Below are 27,780 nucleotides of genomic sequence, written 5' to 3'. Positions count from 1 at the left end.
TGTAGAGTTTGCAGCGGAAGTTTGTGGATATAGGAGGGTGGGTGTGGGAAGGAAGAGAAGCGACTGGCGGAATAATGTTGTATAGATGGTTGTAAGGGAGATAAGTTAGCATATGTGAGTTTTTTACAAAGTAGAAGTGATATACGGAGGGTAAAATTATAGGTTTAAAAGAGTGGTGAGAGTAAAAGAAGAGTTAATGAGTGAAGTTAAGCAACAAATTTTGCCGAGTATAAGAAATAAATATGAAGCGAGATTAACAAGTTGAGAAAGCCTAGTTAACGAATGGATTTTATAGTTAAGCACAAAAACATGGACTTATTAGATGGGGAGGTGGAGGTACTGGGAAGATGAAGGGAATATTTTGAGGAGCTGTTAAAGGCTGTTGGAGAGGGAAGCAGTGATTTCTTGCATTGAGTGAGGGTCACATGCGAGTGTGAGTGTGGGAAGGTGCGTGAGGATGTGGCTAAAATGAAAGGGAGAAAAGCAGCTGAGATAGATGGGATTAAGACAAATGTACAAAACAGGTGGGGATATATTTTTGTAGTGGTTGGCGCATTTGTTCATTACATATATAAAAGAGAGGGGTGGTACCTAGGGTCTGGCAGAGAGCGTACATAATTCTTTTGTACAAGGGAAAAGGGGATAACTGAGAACGTAAGAATTATAGTGGACTAAATCTGTTAAGTATACCACGTAAGGTGTAAAACAGAGTTATTACTGAAAGAATTAAGAGTAAGACGGAGAACATGATGGCAGAGGAACAAGGAGACTTCAGGAAGGGAAGGGGATGTGTAGACCAAGTGTTTACAGTGAAGAATATAAGTGAAGTATTTAGCTAAAGGTAAGGAAGTTTTCGTTGTATTTATGGATTTATACACGGCTTATGACTGGTTGATAAGGGAGAAATGTGGCAGATGTTTGCCAGCGCACAATATGTGGAAGTTAAGAATTTTTACGAGGTTAGTGATGTTCAGGTCAAGATATGTAGGAGAGAGGGATATTATTTTTCAGTAAAAATAGTCCCTGGATAGGGATGTGTGATGTCGCCGTGGTTATTTAACACATTTATACATGGGTCGTGGAAGTGAACGTTAAGATGATGGATAGACGAGCTAGAGCCGAAGATAACTTATTATAAAATGGGAGTTGTTAGTTTTTTTTTTCCGGCTGACATCGTGCCTTTTGGAAATTCTGAAGAGGAGCTGCAAAAGTTGGTGTACCTGTTTAAGAAGGTATTGCAATTAACCCACCCAACCCCGAACTGCCACATGTAGTGTATAAATTATCGTTGTAAAGGTTTCAGAAATATTACTGTTAATGTATTATTATTATTATTATTATTATTATTATTATTAAAAATTTTCACCCTGTGAAACACAAACTGTCATGTAGTTAAAATAAGCACTGTGACATCAGTACCGGGAGTTACCTGGAGAGGGTTTCGGGGGTCAACGCCCCCCGCGGCCCGGTCTGAGACCAGGCTTCATGGTGGATCAGAGTCTGATCAACCAGGCTGTTACTCCTGGCCGCAAGGAAGCTGACGTACGAACCACAGCCCGGTTGGTCAGGTACTGACTTAGGTGCCTCTCCAGTGGCCTATTGGTAATCCCCCTTATTTATGCTGGGAGGCAATTGAACAGTCTTGGGCCCCGAACGCTTATTGTGTTCTCTCAGTGTACTCGTGACCCTCCCTGCTTTTCATCGGGGGAATGTTGCATCTCCTGCCGAGTCTTTTGCTTTAATATGGAGTGATTTTCGTGTGCAGGTTTGGTACCAATCCCTCCAGGACCTTCCAAGTGCATATTATCATGTATCTCTCTCGCCTGCGTTCGAGGGAAATACAGATCAAGGACCTTCAACCGTTCCCAGTAGTCTAGGTGCCTCATCGCACTTGTGTGTGCCGTGAACTACCATAATTAATACTACTACTACTAATAATAATAATTATTATTATCCTCTCATTGGTTGCACGTGTCCTTTTACCCAACACAAAGATAATGTGATAAATAATAATAATAATAATAATAAATAATTTTTATTTTAGCCTGAAATATGTTTGTACAAAGGAGTATAACAATTTGCTGAACATGCCAAAAGCCCCTTTATATGGAGAACATTTCGGGCAAACTTAAGACTAACTTCAAGATTAATAAAGTAATAACTGTAGTAACTGTACCCAATGATATTGGGCGAGTTACAGTCTATCAACCTCGAAGGAATTCTTGAAGTGGCAAGTCCCTTAGCCTGGAGAAGAGGTCCTCTCCATAGTCTGGAACAAAGTGAAGCTGAAACATGAAAATGGACAGTATGAAATACTGCTGAAGAAGTGGCATGCAAAGTCTGTAAGACGTCGCATGAAGCTGGGATCACAACTACAAGCACGAAGTTAAGTACTGAGTAGTATTGCAGCAAGCCTATTGGCCCAGACTGGAGTTGAACTCTTCTCCAGGCTGAGGGACTCACCACCTCAAGAATTCTTTCGAGATTGATGGACTGATCATAATCTTTACATCGCCACTACTGATGTCTTCAAATTTATTCTCCATTTCACTGAAGAAGCCTACTGGGTAGGCGAAACATTTCAACAATAAAGATACCCAACTATTCCACATTTATCTTACACATCTATTTTTCAGTATTGTACATGATTTTCATAATTATACTTTCAACAGCACTTTCGATTCCTTTATCACAAATTTTAGTTATTACAATAAAAAATAAACGCTAAACCTACAAGGGTCATAAAATCCATTATTATTACAATCAAAAGGAAGCGCTAAACCTACCAAGGTCATACAGCACTGGAGGGCAGGAATTGCTGCAGAATCTAAGGATAAATAAGGGTAGAAATGACAACGATAAAGTTAAGAGGGGCTGTGAGGAGTGCTAAAGGAAGTATTATCAAAGTTTGTGCAATAAATCAATTGCTGTCGGAAAGTTGAAGAGTGAGTCTGTGTCAAAGGTGGGGCCGTCAGCGAGGAGGGAAAATAAAATAAGGGTGTTAGACTTGACTTAAGAAATCGTAATGACACGATTGCAAACAAACCATACCCCCGGCCGGGATTGAACCCGCGGTCATAGAGTCTCAAAACTCCAGCCCGTAGCGTTAGCCACTAGACCAGCTAGCCACAATAAAATTCATCCAACTAGGTATATTTCTACACCATAGGAAAGTTAGCACAGGCACCTCTGTGACCACAAATGCAAGTTTTTACAGACGAATCTCCAGCTAGCGTGGCCGTGACGAATTCTAGCTCAAGTCCCTTCACTGCCGTCAACATGACTTAAGAAATCGTAATGACACGATTGCAAACCATACCCCCGGCCAGAATTGAACGCGACGGGCTGGAGTTTTGAGACTATGACCGCGGGTTCAATCCTGGCCGGGGTATGGTTTGTTTGCAATCGTGTCATTACGATTTCTTAAGTCATGTTGACGGCAGTGAAGGGACTTGAGCTAGAGTTCGTCACGGCCACGCTAGCTGGAGATTCGTCTGTAAAAACTTGCATTTGTGGTCACAGAGGTGCCTGTGCTAACCTTCCTATGGTGTAGAAATATACCTAGTTGGATGAATCTTATTGTGGCTAGCTGGTCTAGTGGCTAACGCGACGGGCTGGAGTTTTGAGACTATGACCGCGGGTTCAATCCTGGCCGGGGGTATGGTAGGGTGTTAGAGCAGTGACGACGTCGGAGGAAAATTCTGCGTGCTTGTTGGTCGACAGGACAGTCCAATAGAATATGGGAAATTGAAACAGGAGTTAGACATTTCTCACAAAGTGAAACAGGATGCCTCTCCATGAGATGCCCATGAGTTGGAAGAGTGTGACGGATGCGAAGACGAGAGCGTTGTCTCCCAACCTCAGTATCGATGACAAGAAGGCCAGAAGCCCAAACTTGATTTAACAGAATGTATTTGTTATGAGTCATATCAGTCCAACGTTGTTGCCAACGGCTTCGAAGGTGGGTAGAGATTACAGCAAAATAGTCGGAGTGAACATTAAAATGGTATAAAATACAGACAGGTTGTTAGGTAAGACACATATGCAACAGTTAGGTATCTTTATTTCGAAACATTTCGCCTACACAGTAGGCTTCTTCAGTCGAGTACAGAAAAGTTGATAGAAGCAGAAGATACTTGAAGATTATGTAATCAGTCCATCACCCTTGAAGTTTTGAGGTGGTCAGTCCTTCAGTCTGGAGAAGAGTATTGTTCCATAGTCTGAAACAATATGGAGTTGAAGTGACAGGGTGGAGCCTATATACCGCCAGGAGGCGAGATGTAGGCCACTGGCTGGATTTGAGAGGAACCTGACCTTCCAACGACAACATTCCTACCTCTACTAGTGGCCTACATCTCACCTCCTGGCGGTATATAGGCTCCATCCTGTCACTTCAACTCCATATTGTTTCAGACTATGGAACAATACTCTTCTCCAGACTGAAGGACTGACCACCTCAAAACTTCAAGGGTGATGGACTGATTACATAATCTTCAAGTATCTTCTGCTTCTATCAACTTTTCTGTACTCGACTGAAGAAGCCTACTGTGTAGGCGAAATGTTTCGAAATAAAGATACCTAACTGTTGCATATGTGTCTTACCTAACAAAATAGTCGGAGGATGGAATACCTCTGTATGAAACTGGTAGGTCATGTACTGCAGACCAGCGACCCAACAGAAAACGATTTCTTTATTATTGCTAGAAATGCAGCGTAACCAAAGTCGTATACGAAGAACTAGGGGATGAGGTAAATCAAATTTTTTCAATAGTTTGCGAAGTACTAAAGGAGTCATCAAAATGGTATACAATACCGACAGGTTGTTAGGTAAGACACATATGCAACATTGTTAGGTAAGACACATATGCAACAGTTAGGTATCTTTATTTTGAAACGTTTCGCCTACACAGTAGGCTTCTTCAGTCGAGTACAGAAAAGTTGATAGAAGCAGAAGATACTTGAAGACGATGTAATCAGTAAATCACCCTTGTAGTCGTAGAATTTGAGGTTGTCAGTCCCTCTTCACATCTCTACTGTTCCTGCCTACTTTCTGTATTCGACTGAAGAAGCCTACTGTGTAGGCGAAACGTTTCGGAATAAAGTTGTCTAACTGTTGCATATGTTGTGCAAGAAAGGTATAAAATACCGACAATATGAAAGTTAAGACACATGTGCAACATCTGGATATCTTTATTGTAGTAGACGTTTCGCCATCCAGTGGCTTTATCAATACAGATTCTAGGACATAATAGGAAGACAGTAGAACTATATACAAAAGATGAGGTAATCAGTCCCTCGGCCTTGGAGTTAGTGTTCACAGCATCGATGCTGTGAACACTAACTCCAAGGCCGAGGGACTGATTACCTCATCTTTTGTATATAGTTCTACTGTCTTCCTATTATGTCCTAGAATCTGTATTGATAAAGCCACTGGATGGCGAAACGTCTACTACAATAAAGATATCCAGATGTTGCACATGTGTCTTAACTTTCATGTTGCATATGTGTCTTACCTAACAACCTGTCGGTATTGTATACCATTTTGATGTTCATCTTGTCAGACACTGCAACACATGGCATCTTGGTACAGAAAACACCTTGGACAAGCTTTTCAAGTGAGAAGTGTTGGATCTGAGAGGGACATGACCTTTCAGTGGCTACATTATCACTACTACTACCACTACTACTACTACTTCTCTGCACCTCTCCTTCCGACAGTATTTAAGTCTCCGCACTGTCGCTTGATCTTCAGATAGTTCCTGACTATGGAACTGAACTTCTCCAGGCCGAGGGACTGACAACCTCAAATTCTACGACTACAAGGGTGATGGACTGATTACATCGTCTTCACATCTCTACTGTTCCTGCCTACTTTCTGTATTCGACTGAAGAAGCCTACTGTGTAGGCGAAACGTTTCGGAATAAAGTTGTCTAACTGTTGCATATGTGTCTTACCTAACACACTAAAGGAGTCAGACGATTACAAACTTTGAAGTAGGCATAGATGCAATACGGATAATTGCAATGAGAATGATATACAATTCAGCTGTAAAAATGTTGTTCAATAACTGATGTGTCGTATAAAATGGACAGAGTTTCTTGGGTTTAAGTTGTATAGGCACAAATTTTGTTGTATTCTGTACAATAATGTAAGGTGTCCCGTAGGTCGGTTTGTAGCTCACTCACCGTGGTTCGATCCCCGGTACGGGTGAAAACATTTGGGTGTGTTTCCTTACACCTGCTGTCCTTGTTTACCTAGCAGTAAGTAGGTACTTGGATGTTAGCCAACTGGTGTTGGTGGCATCCTGGGGGGAGTAAACTCTCGTGGGTACGGGAGTAAATTCTCGTGGGTATGGGAGTAAATTCTCGTGGGTACGGGAGTAAATTCTCGTGGGTATGGGAGTAAATTATTGGTAAGCTTTGGGAAGGGGTTGTTTTGATAAGGACCTGCCTTCACAGTGGCTTGTATGGACCAGTAGGCCTTCTGCAGTGTTCCTCCATTCTTATGTTCTTATACCTTAGTGCTGGGCTTTGACATGCGCTGAGGTAGGATAAAAATGATCCGTGTAAAAAAATAAAAAATGGATTATCTGGTCAACTTTAAACTTTTAATGCCGAAACAATCTATTAATAGGTTGTGCAAGTTATCACGTGCCAATTTATTGGGTGCTCGTGGCTGGGTTGGTGGCGTCATCTGTGCTCACACTGAGGGTCAGAAAACGATCCCCGGTATGTGTAAAACGTCGAGCATGTTTCTCTACACCTACTGCCCTTGTTCACCTAGCAGTACTCACCTAATGTGGTTGCAGGGGTCGAGACTCAGCTCCTGGCAGTAAGTACTATTGAACAATAAAATGGTATAAAATACCGACAGGTTGTTAGGTAAGACACATATGCAACAGTTAGGTATCTTTATTTCGAAACGTTTCGCCTACACAGTAGGCTTCTTCAGTCGAGTACAGAAAAGTTGATAGAAGCAGAAGATACTTGAAGATTACATCGCCAGCTTGAAGACTGCAGAGCATTTCGGGAAAATTAGGTCAGTTTTGTCCCAGGATGCGACCCACACCAGTCGACTAACTCCCAGGTACCCATTTTACTGAACATCAAAATGGTATACAATACCGACAGGTTGTTAGGTAAGACACATATGCAACAGTTAGACAACTTTATTCCGAAACGTTTCGCCTACACAGTAGGCTTCTTCAGTCGAATACAGAAAATAGGCAGGAACAGTAGAGATGTGAAGACGATGTAATCAGTCCATCACCCTTGTAGTCGTAGAATTTGAGGTTGTCAGTCCCTCGGCCTGGAGAAGTTCAGTTCCATAGTCAGGAACTATCTGAAGATCAAGCGACAGTGCGGGGACTTAATTACTGTCGGAAGGAGAGATGCAGAGTAGTAGTAGTAGTAGTAGTAGTAGTGAGAATGTAACCACTGAAAGGTCATGTCCCTCTCAGATCCAACACTTCTCACTTGAAAAGCTTGCCCAAGGTGTTTTCTGTACCAAGATGCCATGTGTTGCAGTGTCTGACAAGATGAACATCAAAATGGTATACAATACCGACAGGTTGTTAGGTAAGACACATATGCAACAGTTAGACAACTTTATTCCGAAACGTTTCGCCTACACAGTAGGCTTCTTCAGTCGAATACAGAAAATAGGCAGGAACAGTAGAGATGTGAAGACGATGTAATCAGTCCATCACCCTTGAAGTCGTAGAATTTGAGGTTGTCAGTCCCTCGGCCTGGAGAAGTTCAGTTCCATAGTCAGGAACTATCTGAAGATCAAGCGACAGTGCGGGGACTTAATTACTGTCGGAAGGAGAGATGCAGAGTAGTAGTAGTAGTGAGAATGTAACTACTGAAAGGTCATGTCCCTCTCAGATCCAAGTGAGAAGTGTTGGATCTGAGAGGGACATGACCTTTCAGTGGTTACATTCTCACTACTACTACTACTACTACTACTACTCTGCATCTCTCCTTCCGACAGTAATTAAGTCCCCGCACTGTCGCTTGATCTTCAGATAGTTCCTGACTATGGAACAACTTCTCCAGGCCGAGGGACTGACAACCTCAAATTCTACGACTACAAGGGTGATGGACTGATTACATCGTCTTCACATCTCTACTGTTCCTGCCTATTTTCTGTATTCGACTGAAGAAGCCTACTGTGTAGGCGAAACGTTTCGGAATAAAGTTGTCTAACTGTTGCATATGTGTCTTACCTAACAACCTGTCGGTATTGTATACCATTTTGATGTTCATCTTGTCAGACACTGCAACACATGGCATCTTGGTACAGAAAACACCTTTGGCAAGCTTTTCAAGTGAGAAGTGTTGGATCTGAGAGGGACATGACCTTTCAGTGGTTACATTCTCACTACTACTACTACTACTACTACTACTCTGCATCTCTCCTTCCGACAGTAATTAAGTCCCCGCACTGTCGCTTGATCTTCAGATAGTTCCTGACTATGGACCTGAACTTCTCCAGGCCGAGGGACTGACAACCTCAAATTCTACGACTACAAGGGTGATGGACTGATTACATCGTCTTCACATCTCTACTGTTCCTGCCTATTTTCTGTATTCGACTGAAGAAGCCTACTGTGTAGGCGAAACGTTTCGGAATAAAGTTGTCTAACTGTTGCATATGTGTCTTACCTAACAACCCATTTTACTGACGGGGAAAGACAACCGGTGCAAACAAACACGCCTAATGTTCTACCCTCGCCGGGAATCGAACCCGGATGACGCCGTGTGAAGCGAGAGCTACAGCCACCAGGCCACGGGTATCATTCCCATGACGGTTATCATGACACTCTTACACAGCTCTGCACATCCATCATTCCTCAAGACTCTTGTTCTCGCCGTACACTGACCACTAAACATCATTCTTTCCCTATGACATTTATCCTCATCACACACAGCAAGCAGAACAGCACTTCCACTAAATGCTTCTCCTCTTACACAGTCATCATACATCAGCTCTATTTCTCGCGATGTCAACATTTCACGGTTTTACTTTGAAGCCGGTCATTGATGCAGGTGGGGTTGTTAGTGTCCAGCTCTAATGGGGTTTAGGTGAGGGGGAGCCACGTAACTTTTTTTTTTTTTCAAAAGTGAATTTCTCTTTCCTTTCATCGCCCAACTTTTAAATGTGAAGTGCAAACGCCTTATTTCAGGTAAAGATCCATAGATATTACAAGGATCCAATGAAAATGTCACTACGTATGACTCTTTTTGGGTTATCCTACGTGTGATAATTGTAGTCACCTAAATTTGCGTAACTGTACTTAGGTTTACTTATAGCTATGTTCTGTCACAAACTAGAGCCTCACAAGGATAAAATTACGCTACAGTATATCTTTACTGTACTTTGGACAATTATGTGAAGTAATTGTAAAATTTGAAAGGACTATATCTAGTGATGTATCAGAGACCCACTGTGGCCTCTGTAATCCTGTAAGTTTATTCAGGTATACACAAATACAATTACATAGATTATCATACATAGCATATGTGTAGAGAACCCAGGATAACCCAAAAATACTCGAGGTGACTGCTGATGAAACAACCATTGCTACGCTAAGGGAAAACAGAAGCCATACTCTAGCGAAAAACTGAAAAGGGTTAAAAGCTTTTAATGTACAATGTAAGTAGAGGCCATCACAACATAACCCATGCCTGTCAGAACTGACAGTGAAAGGTTAGGTTAGGTAAGGTTTGTCAGGAAACGGGACAAGTGGTTTCCTGACGCGGTCTTAGTCATATGATGACCCTCCGTTGGAGCTTATGGTCATCTGACCGAGGCCTTCCACTGGCTTACTGGTCCACCCCTTTAAAAATTATGGTCATAGTTATAACCATTTCTCTTTTTGACTGGCTTTGACATGTGCAGGAATGGAACAGACTGCCTGCACATGTCAAAGCCAGTCATAGCATGAACCAGTTCAAGAAAAGAGCCAAAAGGTACCTAATGAATGTAGTGACAATGAATTTTTTTTATATATTTTTAGTTAACACCCATGTAAATGTAAATAACTCTTTTCACCTTTTTAGTATATATCCTTTATAGTATAATAATAAGATATCTCCTACATTGTATAATAATAAGGTATTAAAAGGATCCCAATGGAAATAAGTCACTGACTTTTTTGGGTTATCCCAGGTTCTCTACACATATACTGCTATGTATGATAATTATGTAACTGTATTTGTGTATACCTGAATAAACTTAACAATGCAGTACAAAAAGTAAATGCTAGGTTAAAGCTGCTCCAGAGACGGGCACAGTGCCTACCTACTGAGGCTCGCAGGAACCCATGTCTAAGTAAGTTTATTCAGGTATACACAAATACAGTTACAGAGATTATCATACATAGCAGCATGTGTGTAAAGTATCTGGAGTTTACCTGGAGAGAGTTTCGGGGGTCAACGCCCCCGCGGCCCGGTCTGTGACCAGGCCTCCTGGTGGATCAGCGCCTGATCAACCAGGCTGTTGCTGCTGGCTGCACGCAAACCAACGTACGAGCCACAGCCCGGCTGATCAGGAACTGACTTTAGGTGCTTGTCCAGTGCCAGCTTGAAGACTGCCAGGGGTCTGTTGGTAATCCCCCTTATGTGTGCTGGGAGGCAGTTGAACAGTCTCGGGCCCCTGACACTTATTGTATGGTCTCTTAACGTGCTAGTGACACCCCTGCTTTTCATTGGGGGGATGGTGCATCGTCTGCCAAGTCTTTTGCTTTCGTAGTGAGTGATTTTCGTGTGCAAGTTCGGTACTAGTCCCTCTAGGATTTTCCAGGTGTATATAATCATGTATCTCTCCCTCCTGCGTTCCAGGGAATACAGGTTTAGAAACCTCAAGCGCTCCCAGTAATTGAGGTGTTTTATCTCCGTTATGCGCGCCGTGAAAGTTCTCTGTACATTTTCTAGGTCGGCAATTTCACCTGCCTTGAAAGGTGCTGTTAGAGTGCAGCAATATTCCAGCCTAGATAGAACAAGTGACCTGAAGAGTGTCATCATGGGCTTGGCCTCCCTAGTTTTGAAGGTTCTCATTATCCATCCTGTCATTTTTCTAGCAGATGCGATTGATACAATGTTATGGTCCTTGAAGGTGAGATCCTCCGACATAATCACTCCCAGGTCTTTGACGTTGGTGTTTCGCTCTATTTTGTGGCCAGAATTTGTTTTGTACTCTGATGAAGATTTAATTTCCTCATGTTTACCATATCTGAGTAATTGAAATTTCTCATCGTTGAACTTCATATTGTTTTCTGCAGCCCACTGAAAGATTTGGTTGATGTCCGCCTGGAGCCTTGCAGTGTCTGCAATGGAAGACACTGTCATGCAGATTCGGGTGTCATCTGCAAAGGAAGACACGGTGCTGTGGCTGACATCCTTGTCTATGTCGGATATGAGGATGAGGAACAAGATGGGAGCTAGTACTGTGCCTTGTGGAACAGAGCTTTTCACCGTAGCTGCCTCGGACTTTACTCTGTTGACGACTACTCTCTGTGTTCTGTTAGTGAGGAAATTATAGATCCATCGACCGACTTTTCATGTTATTCCTTTAGCGCGCATTTTGTGCGCTATTACGCCATGGTCACACTTGTCGAAGGCTTTTGCAAAGTCTGTATATATTACATCTGCATTCTTTTTGTCTTCTAGTGCATTTAGGACCTTGTCGTAGTGATCCAGTAGTTGAGACAGACAGGAGCGACCTGTTCTAAACCCATGTTGCCCTGGGTTGTGTAACTGATGGGTTTCTAGATGGGTGGTGATCTTGCTTCTTAGGACCCTTTCAAAGATTTTTATGATATGGGATGTTAGTGCTATTGGTCTGTAGTTCTTTGCTGTTGCTTTACTGCCCCCTTTGTGGAGTGGGGCTATGTCTGTTGTTTTTAGTAACTGAGGGACGACCCCCGTGTCCATGCTCCCTCTCCATAGGATGGAAAAGGCTCGTGATAGGGGCTTCTTGCAGTTCTTGATGAACACAGAGTTCCATGAGTCTGGCCCTGGGGCAGAGTGCATGGGCATGTCATTTATCGCCTGTTCGAAGTCATTTGGCGTCAGGATAACATCGGATAGGCTTGTGTTAATCAAATTTTGTGGCTCTCTCATAAAAAATTCATTTTGATCTTCGACTCTCAGTCTGGTTAGCGGCTTGCTAAAAACTGAGTCATATTGGGACTTGAGTAGCTCACTCATTTCCTTGCTGTCATCTGTGTAGGACCCATCTTGTTTAAGTAGGGTAACCCCCCAAAAATCAGAGAGACTTATTTCCATTGGGGATATATACAATGTCGAGTAGATTATTCAAGTTCTCCACTGTGCTTTGCTCTAAGTAAAAACTGGAGAAACTTCAAATTACCAGTAATAAGATGGTGAAAATCATGCTGAATATGTGTCCAAGAGAACATGTAGGCCAAGATAAATTTGCAATAGAAATGCTAAACAATGTATAGAAGATAAACAGCTGAATGTAAATCACACTTAAAAAAAAAATTCTCAGTGTTCTGGATATCTTAAAAGATTTCGTGAAGGTTAGGAACCAAAACCAGTCTGGTACTAGGGGAAGAGAACACATTACACTACTTACGGTAATAGATAGTCTTTTTAGTATGATAATAAGATGTTATCTTCATTATAGAATAATAAGAAAATATTATTGCCTTTATATTATTATAATAAGGTAAAAGGACCCCAATGGGAATAAGTCACTCTGTGACTTTTTTGGGTTATCCCAGGTTCTCTACACATATGCTGCTATGTATGATAATTCTATGTAACTGTACTTGTGTATACCTGAATAAACTTACTTATCTTCAACATGTACACCATACCCATCCTGTGGGCGGTAGCCAAAAAGATTACAGGGACTGGGCAGCAAAGTTTTGATAGCTGAACAAGTTACAAAGACAATTAGCCAGACCACAAACACCTACTCCTACATACTATTGGAACTGGTGACCCTGGCCGGAAGTACCGGCAAATCTCTACCTAACCTGGAACTGGTTCCTTGGGCAGGTTAAGGTCAATCTTACTATAATACAGTTTATGAAACGAGCTATAAAGTACGAAATGAATGAAACTACAGAAAGGGAGTTATCTGTTGGCTTATTCAAAATTCGCGTAATTATAGATTTTTTCTTTTTAATGCTCATATATTTTATTTTCATGTATTTGATTTATTCAGTTTATTTTGCTTTTAACGTTAATAATCACGACTGATTTTTTTTGCTGTACTACTTTATACTACTAGAACTCCAATGGAAATAAGTCATTGATTTTTTTGGGGTTATCCTAGGTAATTTACACACATTATTATACAAGACAATCGTAATCATCCTGATTCCCTGAAGATTGTAATTGAATCTTCCAGTTGTTAGGAAGTGTAACAATCAGGAGTCAAGTGGAAGAGGCGAGATCCATATATAGCTTTAAGAACAGGTGGAGAGGGAGGGGGGGGAGAGAGTGGATCTAGTAGCAACCACTGAATAGGCGGGGCCAGGAGCTGTGAATCAACCCCTGCAACCACAGGTAGGTACATAAAGGTTATAATTGACACGAGGAAGCAGAGCTCGACACGGCGTCAGCTGTCAGTGGCCCTTAGAACCCTTAACAATAACAACACCTCACAATTTTGTAAATTTTTCTTCGTTTAGTAAAGTGATGTAGTAACTATCGCTGCAAACATTACATTGAGAGGCAAGTAACAACGCTCCTATATTTATATATATTAAGAGAATATGATACAGGTAGAGGAAAGAAGGGAATTTAACAGTTTCTGAGGACGTTACTACCCCAACATTACCTTAAGAGACAATCCATCATTTACGCCTGAATTTTAAAGATTACCAAATAATTACACAAAAAAATCGTATTTGTCTCTAGTTTAACATGAACTTTATAATTTATGGGAATTTCTTAAGCAGCAACGTATGACTGATGATTTCCAAGTTGGTCAGTCTTCATGGGAGGTTAATTGATGCCGGTGAAGGGCTCTTGATCCAAGCAGGTGGTGCTGTCCTTTTCCTTTTATATCAAAAGTAATAAATGAATTATGCTCCTTAGCTATTTACGACTTTTAATTATAATTTGAATTATACAGTATTAAGTTGGCTGTACATCTGAGAAAATATTTTGTTGTGCAAATAGAAATTAACTAAACCTAATAAAACCCAACTCACACAACCTAAGATAACCTAATGTAACTTAACCTTACTATGTCAATGGTCTTTGTTTAGATCTGTTAACATTTGCTGTGATTCGCTGGGCTGCAGTAATAAGCGTTTCTTGTCACTGATGTAATTGCTTGTGCCTTAAAAAATTGATTGTCATTTTGGAGGATATTAGAAAAACTAATTTTCCCAAGAAATAACTAACATGGTATAGGCAGCTGGTACAAATAAAGTAATTGTCTGATTTCTGCCTAGTAGTAATCAGTTATAACTGGATTAAATCTGATTACCTCCCATTCCCCAGATACTAGTGTAGCCCCTACCCATGACAATTATATAAAATTTTAAAACAAGAAATCTAAATCTAAATAGCCAAATACTGCACTTTTGTTTGATGGTTCAGTCTGTTTCTAAGATGGTATGTATAGGAGGACCCATTTTACAGTGCTTCGCTTCACGGCGTTTTGCCAATGCATTGGTTTTTAATTGCACCCTGTATTTATTCAGACTTCCTACAATAAATATGTTCACCATTGATTTTTAGCCAAAGATGAAAACATTTTAAAACAAGTAATGTGTATATTGCATATGTACTCACCTATTTGTGGTTGCTGGGGTCGAGTCTTAGCTCCTGGCCCCGCCTCTTCACCGGTTGCTACTGGGTCCTCTCTCCCTGCTCCATGAGCTTTATCATACCTCGTCTTAAAACAATGTATGGTTCCTGCCTCCACTACATCACTTTCTAGGCTATTCCACTGCCTGACAACTCTATGACTGAAGAAATACTTCCTAATATCTCTCTGACTCATCTGTGTCTTCAACTTCCAATTGTGACCTCTTGTTTCTGTGTCCCCTCCCTGGAACATCCTGTCTTTGTCCACCTTGTCTATTCCGCGCAGTATTTTATGTGTCATTATCGTGTCTCCCCTGACCCTCCTGTCCTCTAGTGTCGTCAGGCCGATTTCCCTTAACCTTTCTTCACAAGACATTTCCCTTAGCTCTGGAACTAACCTTGTCGCAAACCTTTGCACATTCTCTAGTTTCTTGACGTGCTTTATCAAGTGTGGGTTCCAAACAGGTGCTGCATACTCCAGTATGGGCCTGACGTACACGGTGTACAGTGCCTTAAAGGATTCCTTATTAAGGTATCGGAACGCTGTTCTCAGGTTTGCCAGGCGCCCATATGTTGCAGCAGTTACCTGGTTGATGTGTGCTTCCGGAGACATGCTCGGTGTTATACTCGCTCCAAGATCTTTCTCCTTGAGTGAGGTTTGCAGTCTTTAGCCACCTAGCCTATACTCTGTCTGCGGTCTTCTGTGCCCTTCCCCTATCTTCATGACTTTGCATTTGGCGGGATTAAATTCGAGAAGCCAGTTGCTGGACCAGGTGTCCAGTCTGTCCAGGTCTCTGAAGTCCTGCCCGGTCCTCATCTAATTTAATTCTCCTCATTAACTTCCCATCATCTGTGAACAGGGACACTTCTGAGTCTAACCCTTCCATCATGTCGTTCACATATACTAAAAATAGCACTGGTCCTAGGACCGACCCCTGTGGGACCCCGCTCGTCACAGGTGCCCACTGTGATACATCATTATGTACCATGACTCATTGTTGCCTCCATGTCAGGTATTCTCTGATCCATTGCAGTGCCCTTCCTGTTGTATGAGCCTGATCCTCTAGCTTCTGCACTAATCTCTTGTGAGGAACTGTGTCAAAGGCCTTCTTGCAGTCCAAGAAGATGCAATCAACCCACCCCTCTCTCTTGTGTCTTACTTCTGTTACTTTATCATAAAACTCCAGAAGGTTTGTGACACAGGATTTTCCTTCCATGAATCCATGCTGGTTGGCGTTTATACTCTTGTTCCATTCCAGGTGCTCCACCACTCTCCTCCTGATAATCTTCTCCATAACTTTGCATACTATACACGTCAGTGACACAGGTCTATAGTTTAGTGCCTCTTTTCGGTCTCCTTTTTTGAAAATGGGAACTACATTTGCCGTCCTCCATACCTCAGGTAGTTGCCCAGTTTCCAGGGACGTGTTGAAGATTGTGGTAAGTGGCACACACAACATATCCGCTCCCTCTCTAAGGACCCACTGGGATATGTTGTCCGGTCCCATTGCCTTTGAGGTATCGATGTCCCTTAGCAGTTTCTTTACCTCCTCATCTGTATGTATGTCATCCAACACTTGTTGGTATATTCCTTGCTGGTGTCCCCATCTGGTCTGTCCCCCGAGAGGCCTTCCTGTCTCCACTGCAAATACTTCCTTGAATCTCATGTTGAGCTCCTCACATACCTCTTGATTGTTTGCGAGCTCTCCTTCTTTCCTCAGCCTTATCACCTGGTCTTTGACTGTTGTCTTCCTCCTAATGTGGCTATACAGCAGTTTCAGGTCAGACTTGACTTTCGATGCTATGTCGTTTTCGTACTGTCGCTGGGCCTCCCTCCTTATCTGTGCGTACTCGTTTCTGGCTCTAGAACTAATCTCCTTATTTTCCTGGGTCCTTCGCCTCCTGTACCTTTTCCATTCTCTGGTGCACTTAGTTTTTGCCTCCCTACACCTTCGTGTAAACCAAGGACTCGCTTTGGTCTTCATATTATTTCTGTTTCCTTTGGAAACAAACCTTTCCTCTGCCTCCTTGCACTTTATTGCTACATATTCCATCATCTTGTTTACTGATTTTCCTACCAGTTCTCTGTCCCACTGAACCTCCTGCAGGAAGTTCCTCATACCTGTGTAGTCCCCCCCTTTTGTAGTTTGGCTTTTCCCATTCAATTCCTGTTACCTTCTGCACTTGTAACTCTACTATATAATCAAAGCTCAGAACCACGTGATCGCTAGCTCCAAGGGGCCTCTCATAAGTGATATCCTCAATGTCTGAACTGCTCACGGTGAACACAAGATCCAGTCTTGCTGGCTCATCCTCCCATCTCTCTCTGGTAGTGTCCCTGACATGTTGATGCACGAGGTTTTCAAGTACCACATCCATCATCTTGGCTCTCCACGTTTCAGGACCCCCATGTGGCTCCAGATTTTCCCAGTTGATCTCCCTGTGGTTGAAATCACCCATTACCAGTAACTTTGCTCTGCTTGAGTGAGCTCTTCTTGCCACCTCAGCCAGTGTGTCCACCATCACCCTGTTGTTTTCCTCGTACTTCTCTCTTGGCCTCCTGCAGTTCTGTGGTGGGTTATACATCACTCCAATGACTACTTTATGTTCTCCAGACTGAATTGTACCTACTAGTCTCTTTCTCCAATCATGTCCATGCCTTCCATTTCCTCAAATCCCCATCGTTTTTTTTATGAGCAGTGAGAGAGTGTGAGTGTGAGTGTGTGTGTGTGTGTGTGTGTGTGTGTGTGTGTGTGTGTGTGTGTGTGTGTGTGTGTGTGTGTGTGTGTGTGTGTGTATATATATACAGTGGACCCTCAACCAATGATGGCATCGTCTAACGTTAAATCCGACTAGCGGTACATTTTAACGCAAAAATTTTGCCTCGACTAGCGCTAAAAAACTCTACCAACACGATTCATTCCGTCTGAGACGCGTCCATTTGTGGCCAGTGTTTACAAGCCAGCCAGCCACCGCAGTCCCATCCAAACATACAATCAGAACATTTCATATTATCACAGCGTTTTTAGTGATTGCACCTCCAAAATAAGCCACCATGGGCCCCAAGAAAGCTAGTGCCAACCCTACAGCATAAAGGGTGAGAATTACTATGGATATGAAGAAAGAGATCATTGCTAAGTATGAAAGTGGAGTGTGTGTCTCCGAGCTGGCCAGGTTATACACAAAACCCCAATCAACCATCGCTACTATTGTGGCCAAGAAAATGGCAATCAAGGAATCTGTTCTTGCCAAAGGTGCAACTATGTTTTCGAAACTGAGATCGCAAGTGATAGAAGAAGTTTAGAGACTGTTATTGGTGTGGATAAGTTGCATGAGGATTTAATTAGAAAAATGCCTGCAACTAGTGATGTGAGTGAATTTAAGGCCAGCAAAGGTTGGTTTGAGAGATTTAAGAATCATAGTGGCATACATAGTGTGATAAGGCATGGTGAGGCTGCCAGTTTGGACCAAAAAGCAGCTGAAAAATATGTGCAGGAATTCAAGGAGTACATAGACAGTGAAGAACTGAAGCCTGAACAAGTGTTTAATTGTGACACTGACAATGTTGTGAAACACTTTAGGAATGTCATAAAGGAACGGGAGGTACAGGCCTCTATGGACAGATATGCTGTGCGACAGAGGTCCAGTGACTCTCAAGCTGGTCCTATTGGCATTAAAAGAAGGGAAGTAACCCCGAAAAAGGACTTGACACCAAGTCCTAATGGAAGGGGATTCCCCTTCTAAACACTAACACCATCCACAGTCTCCCCTCCTCCCATCCCATCAATCACCACCAGATCTTCAATAAAGGCAAGTGTCATGTAATTGTGTATGTCTTCTTCAGTTTGTGTATTAAAATTAATATTTCATGTGGTAAAATTTTTTTTTTTTTCAATACTTTTGGGTGTCTTGCACAGATTAATTTGATTTCCATTATTTCTTATGGGGAAAATTAACTCGACTAACGATAATTTCGATTAACGATGAGCTCTCAGGAACGGATTAATATCGTTGGTCGAGGGTCCACTGTATATACAATGTGTATATAAAGGTAGAAAGTTGAAAGTGAACACAGATAAGAGTACGATGATGAGGGTATCAAACGATTTAGATAAAGAAAAATTGGATATCACATTGGAGGGAGGGAGTATGGAAGAAGTGAATGCTTTCCGATATTTGGGAGTTGACATGTCAGCGGATGGGATTATGAAGGATGAGGCTAACCATAGAATTGCTGAAGGAATAAAAGTGAGACAATAAAAGTTATCCATGGAGGCAAAGAAGGGAATGTACAAGAGTATAGTGGTACCAACACTCTTATATAGGTGTGAAGCATGAGTTGTAAATGCTGCAGCGGGGAGGCGGCTGTAGGGAGTGGAGATGTCCTATCTAAGGGCAATGTGTGGTGTAAATATTAGGCAGCGAAACTGTAGTGTGGAAATTAGGAGGTGTGGAGTTACTAAAAGTATTAGTCAAGAGGGCTGAAGAGGGGCTGTTGAGGTAATTTGGTCATTCAGAGAGAATGGAACAAAGTAGAATGATTTCGAGAGCATATAAATCTGTAGGGGAAGGAAGGCGGGGTAGGGGTCGTCCCCAAAAAGGTTGGAGAGAGAGGGTAAAAGAAATTTTGTGGGCGAGGAGTTTGGACTTCCAGCAAGCGTGCATGAGCGTGTTAGATAGTGAAATGAGACTAACAGTTTTTGGGACCTGATGAGCTGTTGGAGCGTGAGTAGGGTAAATATTTTGGGAATGGATTCAGGGAAACCGGTTCGCTGGACTCGAGTCCTGGAAATGGGGAAAGACAATGCCTGCACTTTAAAGGAGGCGTTTGGGAGGATGTCTAAGCTGTCGTATCTAAGCGCGTCTGCAAAGACAGTGATTATGTGCGAGTGATGGTGAATGTGTTGAATGATGAAAGTTTTTTTTTTTCTTTTTGGGTCACTGCCTCAGTGGGAAGTGGCCAACATGTTAACAAAAAAAAAGTTATATATATGCACACACACACACACACACACATACATACATACTAGGCCTAGGTATTGCTCACATAATATATGCAAACATTTTATCAGGCTTTTATATGTATTTGAAAGAAAGAAAGAAAAAAGAAAGGATGTTTCACTTCACAGCATTTCTGCTTTACAGCAGTAGCCCGGAACCTAACCTGGTGTATAAGTGGGGCCTTCCAGTACAGTATATAATGACAAGTTTGTATATGTCAAACACTTGGATACTTTAACGATAATATGTTTCACCTGTCAGGGGCTTTTTTAATTGGGTTGATAAAGCCCCTGGTGGGCAGAGTGCATCCTTCTTAAAGTATCCTAACATTGCACATGTGTTTCAGTTACAGAGGTCAGGTTCCCAGTGTATTTATCGACTACCACAATCATTATGGCCATAGTTGCTTGTATATTGCTGCTTGAATATTCCTTTTGTCTGGTGAAGTCTCTGATTTTTCAAGTTGCAGTCAGCGAGATATCCAGACAACAGGTTTGGTGACTTGCTAAATTATAACCAGGACTTATCAGACTACTTAATTTATTAAAAAAAAAAAAAAAAAAAAAAAATCAAAATGTTATAATTGTTCCTCTGTTTTGAAAAGTTCATGTTCTTACAAGGCATTTTAATTTAGAAAAACTATCTTAAAACTATTGAAATTTAAGCAGTTGTATAGGTGAAGTAAGAATTGGAATGCTTCCTTTTAATATAATGAAGTCTTAAAATAAAATTATAAAAATGTATTCAGTGTAGTGTTAACTAATAGATTTTTGTATAAGACGGCAATGTACTGTGAATTGACAGTAATGCAGAATTATAAATTCTAGTTATAAAAATAATTCAGCATAGAGTATAGTACTGCCGATAAATGCACAAAGGTAAATGAATCGGTACATGCACATTGCATTAGATATATTTGACATTTATATTCAACCTGTGTTAATTTACATTAAGTCGAGGAGTTTTGAACTATTTTTGAAACAGTTGGCAGGCAGGGAATTTTAAGACTCATCTAGTAGGTGATTCCAGATTTTTAGGCCTTTTATTTGCATGTTCGACTTTGTTAGAGTTTTACTTATGCTGAGTTGAACAGAAGGGATATAAGAGGCATTTTTTCCTTGTATTGTCAATGCTTCCAGTTGGATTGATTTCTTTAGGTTAGGCTAATGCTTACTTACAAATAAGGGGAATTACCAGTATATCTCTGGCTGTCTTCAAGAGGAAACTGTAGAAGTTCAAGTCAGTACTTGATCAGCTGAACTGTGGTGCATATGTTGGACTGTGTGGCTAACACCAACAGCCTTGCCAGTCAGGGTAGCAACCAGGTCTGGTTTGGGACTAGGTACCCAGGATGGAACAATTTGCAACTGCCCTACAATACCATGGAACAATTCACAACTACCTATAATACCATAGTACAATTCATAAGTACCCTTCAAAATCATGGAACAATTCACAACTACCCTACAATACCATGGAACAATTCTAAATATACAATAATATGGCTTGAAAAATTCACACAACCAACAATACCATGAGTGGAACAATTCACAACCCAGAATGCCATGTCTGGAACAATTTACAAAAATGCTATGGTAAAGTACTGTGGCTGGAACAGTACCATGGATGAAATAATTCTTAACTATTCTACAATACTGTAGGTGGAACCATTCACAACTAACCCATAACAATGTGGCAGGCACAATTCATAATTAGCCCACAATACCATGGCTGGAATGATTCACAACTATCCTACAATACCACAATTCGAACAATTCATCACTAACCTACAATACCATGGCTAGAGCATTTCACAGCCCACAATACCAGTTGAAACAATTCATAACTAACCCTCAGTATGATGGCTGAAGCAATTCATAATAAAGCCACAATACCTTACAGCGAGAACTGTAAACATATAAGGGTCATCTAGTGCCTGGGGATGGTGAGGTAGTCAGGTTTGATGAAAGGAAGGGGAGGGCAACTTCACTTCCTTGAATCAAAAGCCCCTCACTGGTATTTAAGGGCACCATACATTTAGCTTTTCCGTATAATACAGCGAAACCTTGGTTTTTTAATTTAATTCGTTCCAGATGTTGATTCGACAACCAAAATCGATGACACCCAAAGCAACTGTACCCATAAAGAATAAATAGAATTAATCCTTTCCAGACCCCAAATGACAATATATTAGTAATGTACCAACAACTACATACAACAATGTATAAAATTATACAGGGGAAACTGCCCCATTACCTGTCAGAGGAGAGCTAATGGCATACTGGAAGCAGGAGGTGGAGGAGTGGAGGGGGGAAAGTTACTGCTTGGAAGAGGAGTTGCCTTCTGTTAATATGTCGGGCAACTATCCTTCTGGTGTTGTTTCTTTGTCTTATTTTACCACTAAACTTGTTCTGTCTCCCACGTTCTTTGTCTCACTAAAAACCTGTCCAGTGAGGTTTGTTTCAGGTTCCGTTTTAACACTTCTAAATTGAGACGTAACACTGTCGTTGTACATGTTAGAGAGATGGATGGTCACTATGCTTTATCTGGATGGTATTTTTCACCAAACTCCTGCACTTCACACCACTTAGCACACATTTCCTCGACAAGTGCAATGGGCACATCATCCTTTCCCTCTTCCTCTGTTGACAGCTCCTTCACTGCAATCTGTTGCTGCTCCTTCTGAAGGTCTATAAGTTCTACCTTGGTGAGTTCAGTTCTCTGCTCCTCCATCAACTCCTCCACATCTTCAGTCACCTCTAGGCCTAAGTCTTTCCCGGGGAGAATATCCTCTACTGGCTCAGGCTCATCTTCAAAGCCTTCAAAATCCCTGGCTACCACAATGTCAGGCCACAATTTCTTCCATGCTGACTGCATGATCCTGGAAGACACATTCCCCAGGCTTTATTTATAAGCCTCAAGCAGGTGGGAATATTGAAATGGTCCTTCCAGAACTCCCCGAGGGTTAAAGTTGTTTCTAAAGTGACTTCAAAGTACATTTCAAAAAATGCTTTGGTGTAGAATTGCACAAACTTGTTCATTGAGAACCAAGAGAAAATATAAAAACCAGGACTTTTTTTTTTTCTCAAACATCCCATTCGAAAACTGATTAATGGAACAAGTAATGCAGTCGACAACCGAGGTTTGACTTATTACAATAATAATAAATAATAATAATCATAAAGCAATGTGTTGTCTTACCATTTCTCTAATTCACAGATAAATGATGGAGCTGGGTGCCATCCATGGTCTAGCAGTATGCTTTAGTGTCTGGACATGACTTTCAACTGGCCAAGAATTATATTGCAGTGTCTGGATAAGCCTTATAACTGGCCAAGCATTTTACAACACTATCTGACAAGACTTTCAGCTGACTAAGCATTATTCTGTGTAAGTGACATCGTCTTTGTTGCAAGTTCCTGGAAATAAATGATGGAAGTTGATGGACAAACGGAGATGATTAGTTGCTCAGACTTGTCAGGAAAGTCTTCATTGGATGAGCACACAAGTGTTGATACGAGGGGAAAAGCGTACCAGTGTACAGAGTGTCATAAATGTTTTTCCTCTAAAGGGAATCTTACCACACACATGCGTATTCATACAGGAGAGAAACCATATGGGTGTCCGGAATGTGGGAAATCTTTTAGTCATAAAAACACACTTGTGATGCATACGAGGGTTCACACTGGAGACAAACCTTACCACTGTACAGAGTGTCTAATGCGTTTTAGTGTCAAATGCAGTCTTGTAAAACACATGCGAGCTCACACCGGTGAAAAACCTTATCAATGTACAAGCTGCCTGAAAGCCTTTGCCCACAAAAGCTATCTTATAAGACACATGCGGGTTCATACGGGAGAGAAACCATTTCCATGTTCTGAATGTCTGAAATGTTTTAGTGATAAAGGGTCTCTTGCAAAACACATACGTACTCATACAGGATATAAACCCCATCAGTGTCCAGAATGTGTGCAGTGTTTTACCACTAAAGGGAAGCTTGTAGGACACATGAGAGTACACACTGGTGATAAACCATTCAAGTGTTTGCAGTGTGAGAAAAGCTTTAAGCAAATGTACACTCTTGTAACTCACATGCGTATTCATACAGGAAGTAAACCATTTAACTGTTCTGAATGTGATAAATGTTTTAGTTACAAACACAGTCTTGAGGCACACATGCGTGTCCACTCGGGAGAGAAACCATACAAATGCTCAGAGTGTCTGAAATCTTTTAGACAAAAAGGCAATCTTAAAACACACATGAAAATCCACACATGTGAGAAACCTTATGAATGCTCAGTGTGCCATAAACATTTTAGTGAAATAGGCAGTCTTGTAAAACAAGAGAGAATTAACACTGGAATCACATCATACGAGACTTCAGAGTGTCTGAAATGCTTTAGAGTTAAAAGTAGACTTATAGAACATGAGTGAATTCACATAGGTGGTAAGCATGTGCATTGTCATCCAGATGGTAATTCTTTAAGAAGTGTGAAATGTTTAGTAAAGAATGCAGTCTTGTGAAACTCCGGAGAGAATTCATGTTAGCGTTTATAAAGTGCACATGGTTGTATGTGATGAGATTAAAGTGTCATGAACACTGATGAAGAGTGAAAAATTGAACAAGACAGATAATAAATGAGAGAAAAAAAATTGCGTTAGTGTTTTGATCTCGAAAACTTTCCTCCGACAAGCTCACCTGCCGAAGAGGGACTCTTGACTGATACCTAAATATACAAATTTCTTTACCGGTTTTTCATTGCCGTGTCCAAATTTATTTTATTTTTTTTTTTCCAAGTTTATATGTAAGTTGATGTAACACGTACAGTAATTCACTTGAGAAAAAGCAAGTCTGTATGTAGTGTAGTGCATGTACAAGCAATTTTTATCTTCAAATGGTATGTATGACAATTGACAAAAATTGGGCAATATTTATTTCATTCATTTTGAAAGCCCTTGGTTATGCATGGCATTTTCTGCAGTATAAAAACTTAAAACTACTCAATATTGTATAGTTTTAAGTTAGATTGTATGAATTCTAGGTTTAGTATATCCAATTATAATAATAATGTTTAGTATAATTAAGTTGTCTGATGATTAGACGATTAAATGTAATAATTTTTAAAGCAACAAAACTCGGTACACTTAAACAGTATTGATATGAAGGTACAGTAATACATCCTTTACTGACAAATTTTTATTATATTTGTTATTAGGGTTAGAAATTTAGTGGTAACAATACACATATGAATATGACTGCTGACTGTAATCTGGAGAAACAGTTGTCTATTACATGTACAGTATGTGATCTATGTAAATTAACATGTTTCAGGTGTATTTTAACTATTTTGAAGCAGTTGATGGATAAGGAACTAAGAATTTTCTGATAGAGTTCCTTATTTTTTTGGCCATTTATTTGCATGGAGTTCCTACTCAGGTTGAATTGAAATGTGGGATATCAAAAAGATATTTGTTTCTTTTGCTGTGTATGTATTCTGTTGCAGGTCTCCAAGAACAGTTTTAGGATTAGGTTATCATTTGCCTTGAGTATCATGTACTGTATGTACTGTGTATAGTATATGCAGTAGTAATGTGGAGGTTATGTATGCTGAACAAATATAAACTTTTGAATAGTAGGGGTGTGTGGTATCTGAGCGATCATTCCAACAGAAGATTTGTGTTGAGTTATGATGGGTTTTAGGTGATTTACACTTGTAGATCCACATAAGAAGTTTTTTTTTTTTATATTTTATTTAATAATATACAGTATACATGTATATCACACATAATTGACGTAATCACAATACATGAAACCATTTATAAGAAAACAACATCCTTATAACTAACGGGTGACAACCTACTCAGCACTGCATACTTCCACATAAGAAGTATGCAGTGCTGAGTAAGACCCATGTGCAACAGTTCAATATCTTTATTGTCAGACAAAGATGCCAAACTGTTGCATATGCATCTTACTGGTCAGTACTGTATACTGTTTTCATAATTATAATGAGTAATGTTTTAGGTAAAATTTGTTAGGTATTTGCACAATGTGAGTGTTAAATTTTAGTTTGATGTATTTTTTAAATTTTTCCTTCATCTTGTCTTTCGCTTGTTATTTACCTAACATTCAATTGAACATTTTTAGCTTTATTCCCAAATACTCTGTAGAAATTCTTATCAATAATGAGTGAGTGTTTGCCAGCACTGAAGTACAATAGATATCTTTTTACAAGCTTGTCATCATCTGTGTTGAGGACAACCAGATCTGTATTTTAGATGACAAAAGTTGTGCCATCTGCAAATATGATTGGTTTAATAACTATGGTGCATGTAAACCTGGGTTATTTTATTGAAAGATGTTTTGCCTGTACATCAGCTTCATCAGTCTGTTGCAGAGGCAGTAGACTGGAGCTAGTGGAAGAGGCAACGAGATGCACCAGTTAAAGACTGTCACATGTGGGTGGGATTCACTAGTCGAAGTAGGTAGGGGTCTACAAGGTGGGCCAAAGATTTAACAGTGAAATTGTAATGTGGAGAACCAGGTTGAGTTAATGGAAGGCATTAGATATTAGGTCCTCTTATTATTTAGATAAACAATAAGAGGACCTAGTTTGCTTTCTTATGATACCCCTTTGTTTGCAAGGTATGGGTAGAAAGATCATTGATGTAGAAAAGAAATAAAAAGGACCTAGGATACTTCCTTTGCTAACCATATGTTGCTAGGTATGGGCATGGTAAATAAACATTCAACAGATCAAATCTTTATTTACCTTGGCAGGATACCTCCTATGAAAAGCAGTGGAGCCATGAGTACACAGATAAAGTTCAGTAGGTGTTAAGGGACCATGAGTCTTCAGCGCACTTTATTCAGAATGGTTACCAAAATACCCCTAGCTATCTTCAAGAGGGTATTTTACAGATTACTCAAAACAGTTCCTGATCGGCTGGGTTGTGGTGAATATGTTTGACTACTGCCTCAGCATCTCGGTCCCAGACCTGGATGCTGGGGCAGTAGTGACTCATTGTAAAGATGGACTTGTAAATGTGGACTTGTGCTCGGTGTTGCACTAGTGCAGTGAAATTTGTAAGGAGACTGCGATTTTTCATCACTAGCATCAAAATTGTCTGGATGTTTCCTCTAAGAAAATAGTCACATTGGATGGTCAGACATTTCCCTAAAAATAAAAATATATAAAATAAATATTATTATTATAATCAAAAAGAAGCGCTAAGCCACAAGGACTATACAGATATATATAAAATAAATAAAAATCATAAACATACAACATCAGCCATTTTCCACCAAGGAAGAGTGACCCAGAAAAAAAGAAACACTTTCATCATCATTCACTCCATCACTGTCTTGCCAGAGGTGTGCCTACACTAGTTATAAAACTGCAACTTATCAACACCCCGCATTCAGAGTGCAGGCACTGTACTTCCCATCTCCAGGACTGAAGTCCAGCCTCTCAGTTTCCCTGAATCCCTTCATAAATGTTATCTTGTTCGCACCTCTAGTCTTAAAAACCATTTGTTTCCACTCGCTTCTATATAATGTGCTCACGCATGCTTGCTGGAAGTCCAAGCCCCTCACACACAAAGCCTACTTTACTCTATACTTCGAACCTTTCCTAGGCTGACACCTACCCCGCCTTCCTTCCACTACAGATTTATACGCTCTCCAAGTCATTCCATTTCACTCTGTCCTTTACAAATGTTTAAACCACTTCAACAACCCCTCCTCAGCCCTCTGGATAATAGTTTTAGGAACCCCATACCTAATTTACAAACTACAGATTCTCTGCATTATGTTCACATCACACATTGCCCTCAGATATGACATCTCCACTGCTTCCAGCCTTCTCCTTGTTGCAACATTCACCACCCATGATTCACACCCATTTAAGAGCATTGGTATGACTATACTCTCATACATTCCCCTTTTTGCCTCCATGGATTACATTTTGTCTCCACAGA

The 27,780-nt window shown here is 40.7% G+C and overlaps 1 non-coding gene across 1 annotated transcript; it reads left to right on the top strand.

Annotated features, from left to right (window-relative positions):
• The first annotated feature begins 13,577 nt into the window (after positions 1-13,577).
• On the top strand, positions 13,578-26,562 carry LOC128704146 (uncharacterized). The gene is made up of 2 exons (XR_011393845.1): positions 13,578-13,713; positions 23,020-26,562. It is a non-coding gene; the product is annotated as an uncharacterized protein (transcript).
• The last annotated feature ends 1,218 nt before the right edge of the window (positions 26,563-27,780 follow it).

The sequence above is a fragment of the Cherax quadricarinatus genome, chromosome 66 (assembly GCF_038502225.1).
Source record: "Cherax quadricarinatus isolate ZL_2023a chromosome 66, ASM3850222v1, whole genome shotgun sequence".
In the NCBI taxonomy this organism is placed as follows: domain Eukaryota; kingdom Metazoa; phylum Arthropoda; class Malacostraca; order Decapoda; family Parastacidae; genus Cherax; species Cherax quadricarinatus.
Note: the sequence above shows the minus strand (reverse complement) of the source record. Positions and strands in the feature narration are given on the sequence as shown.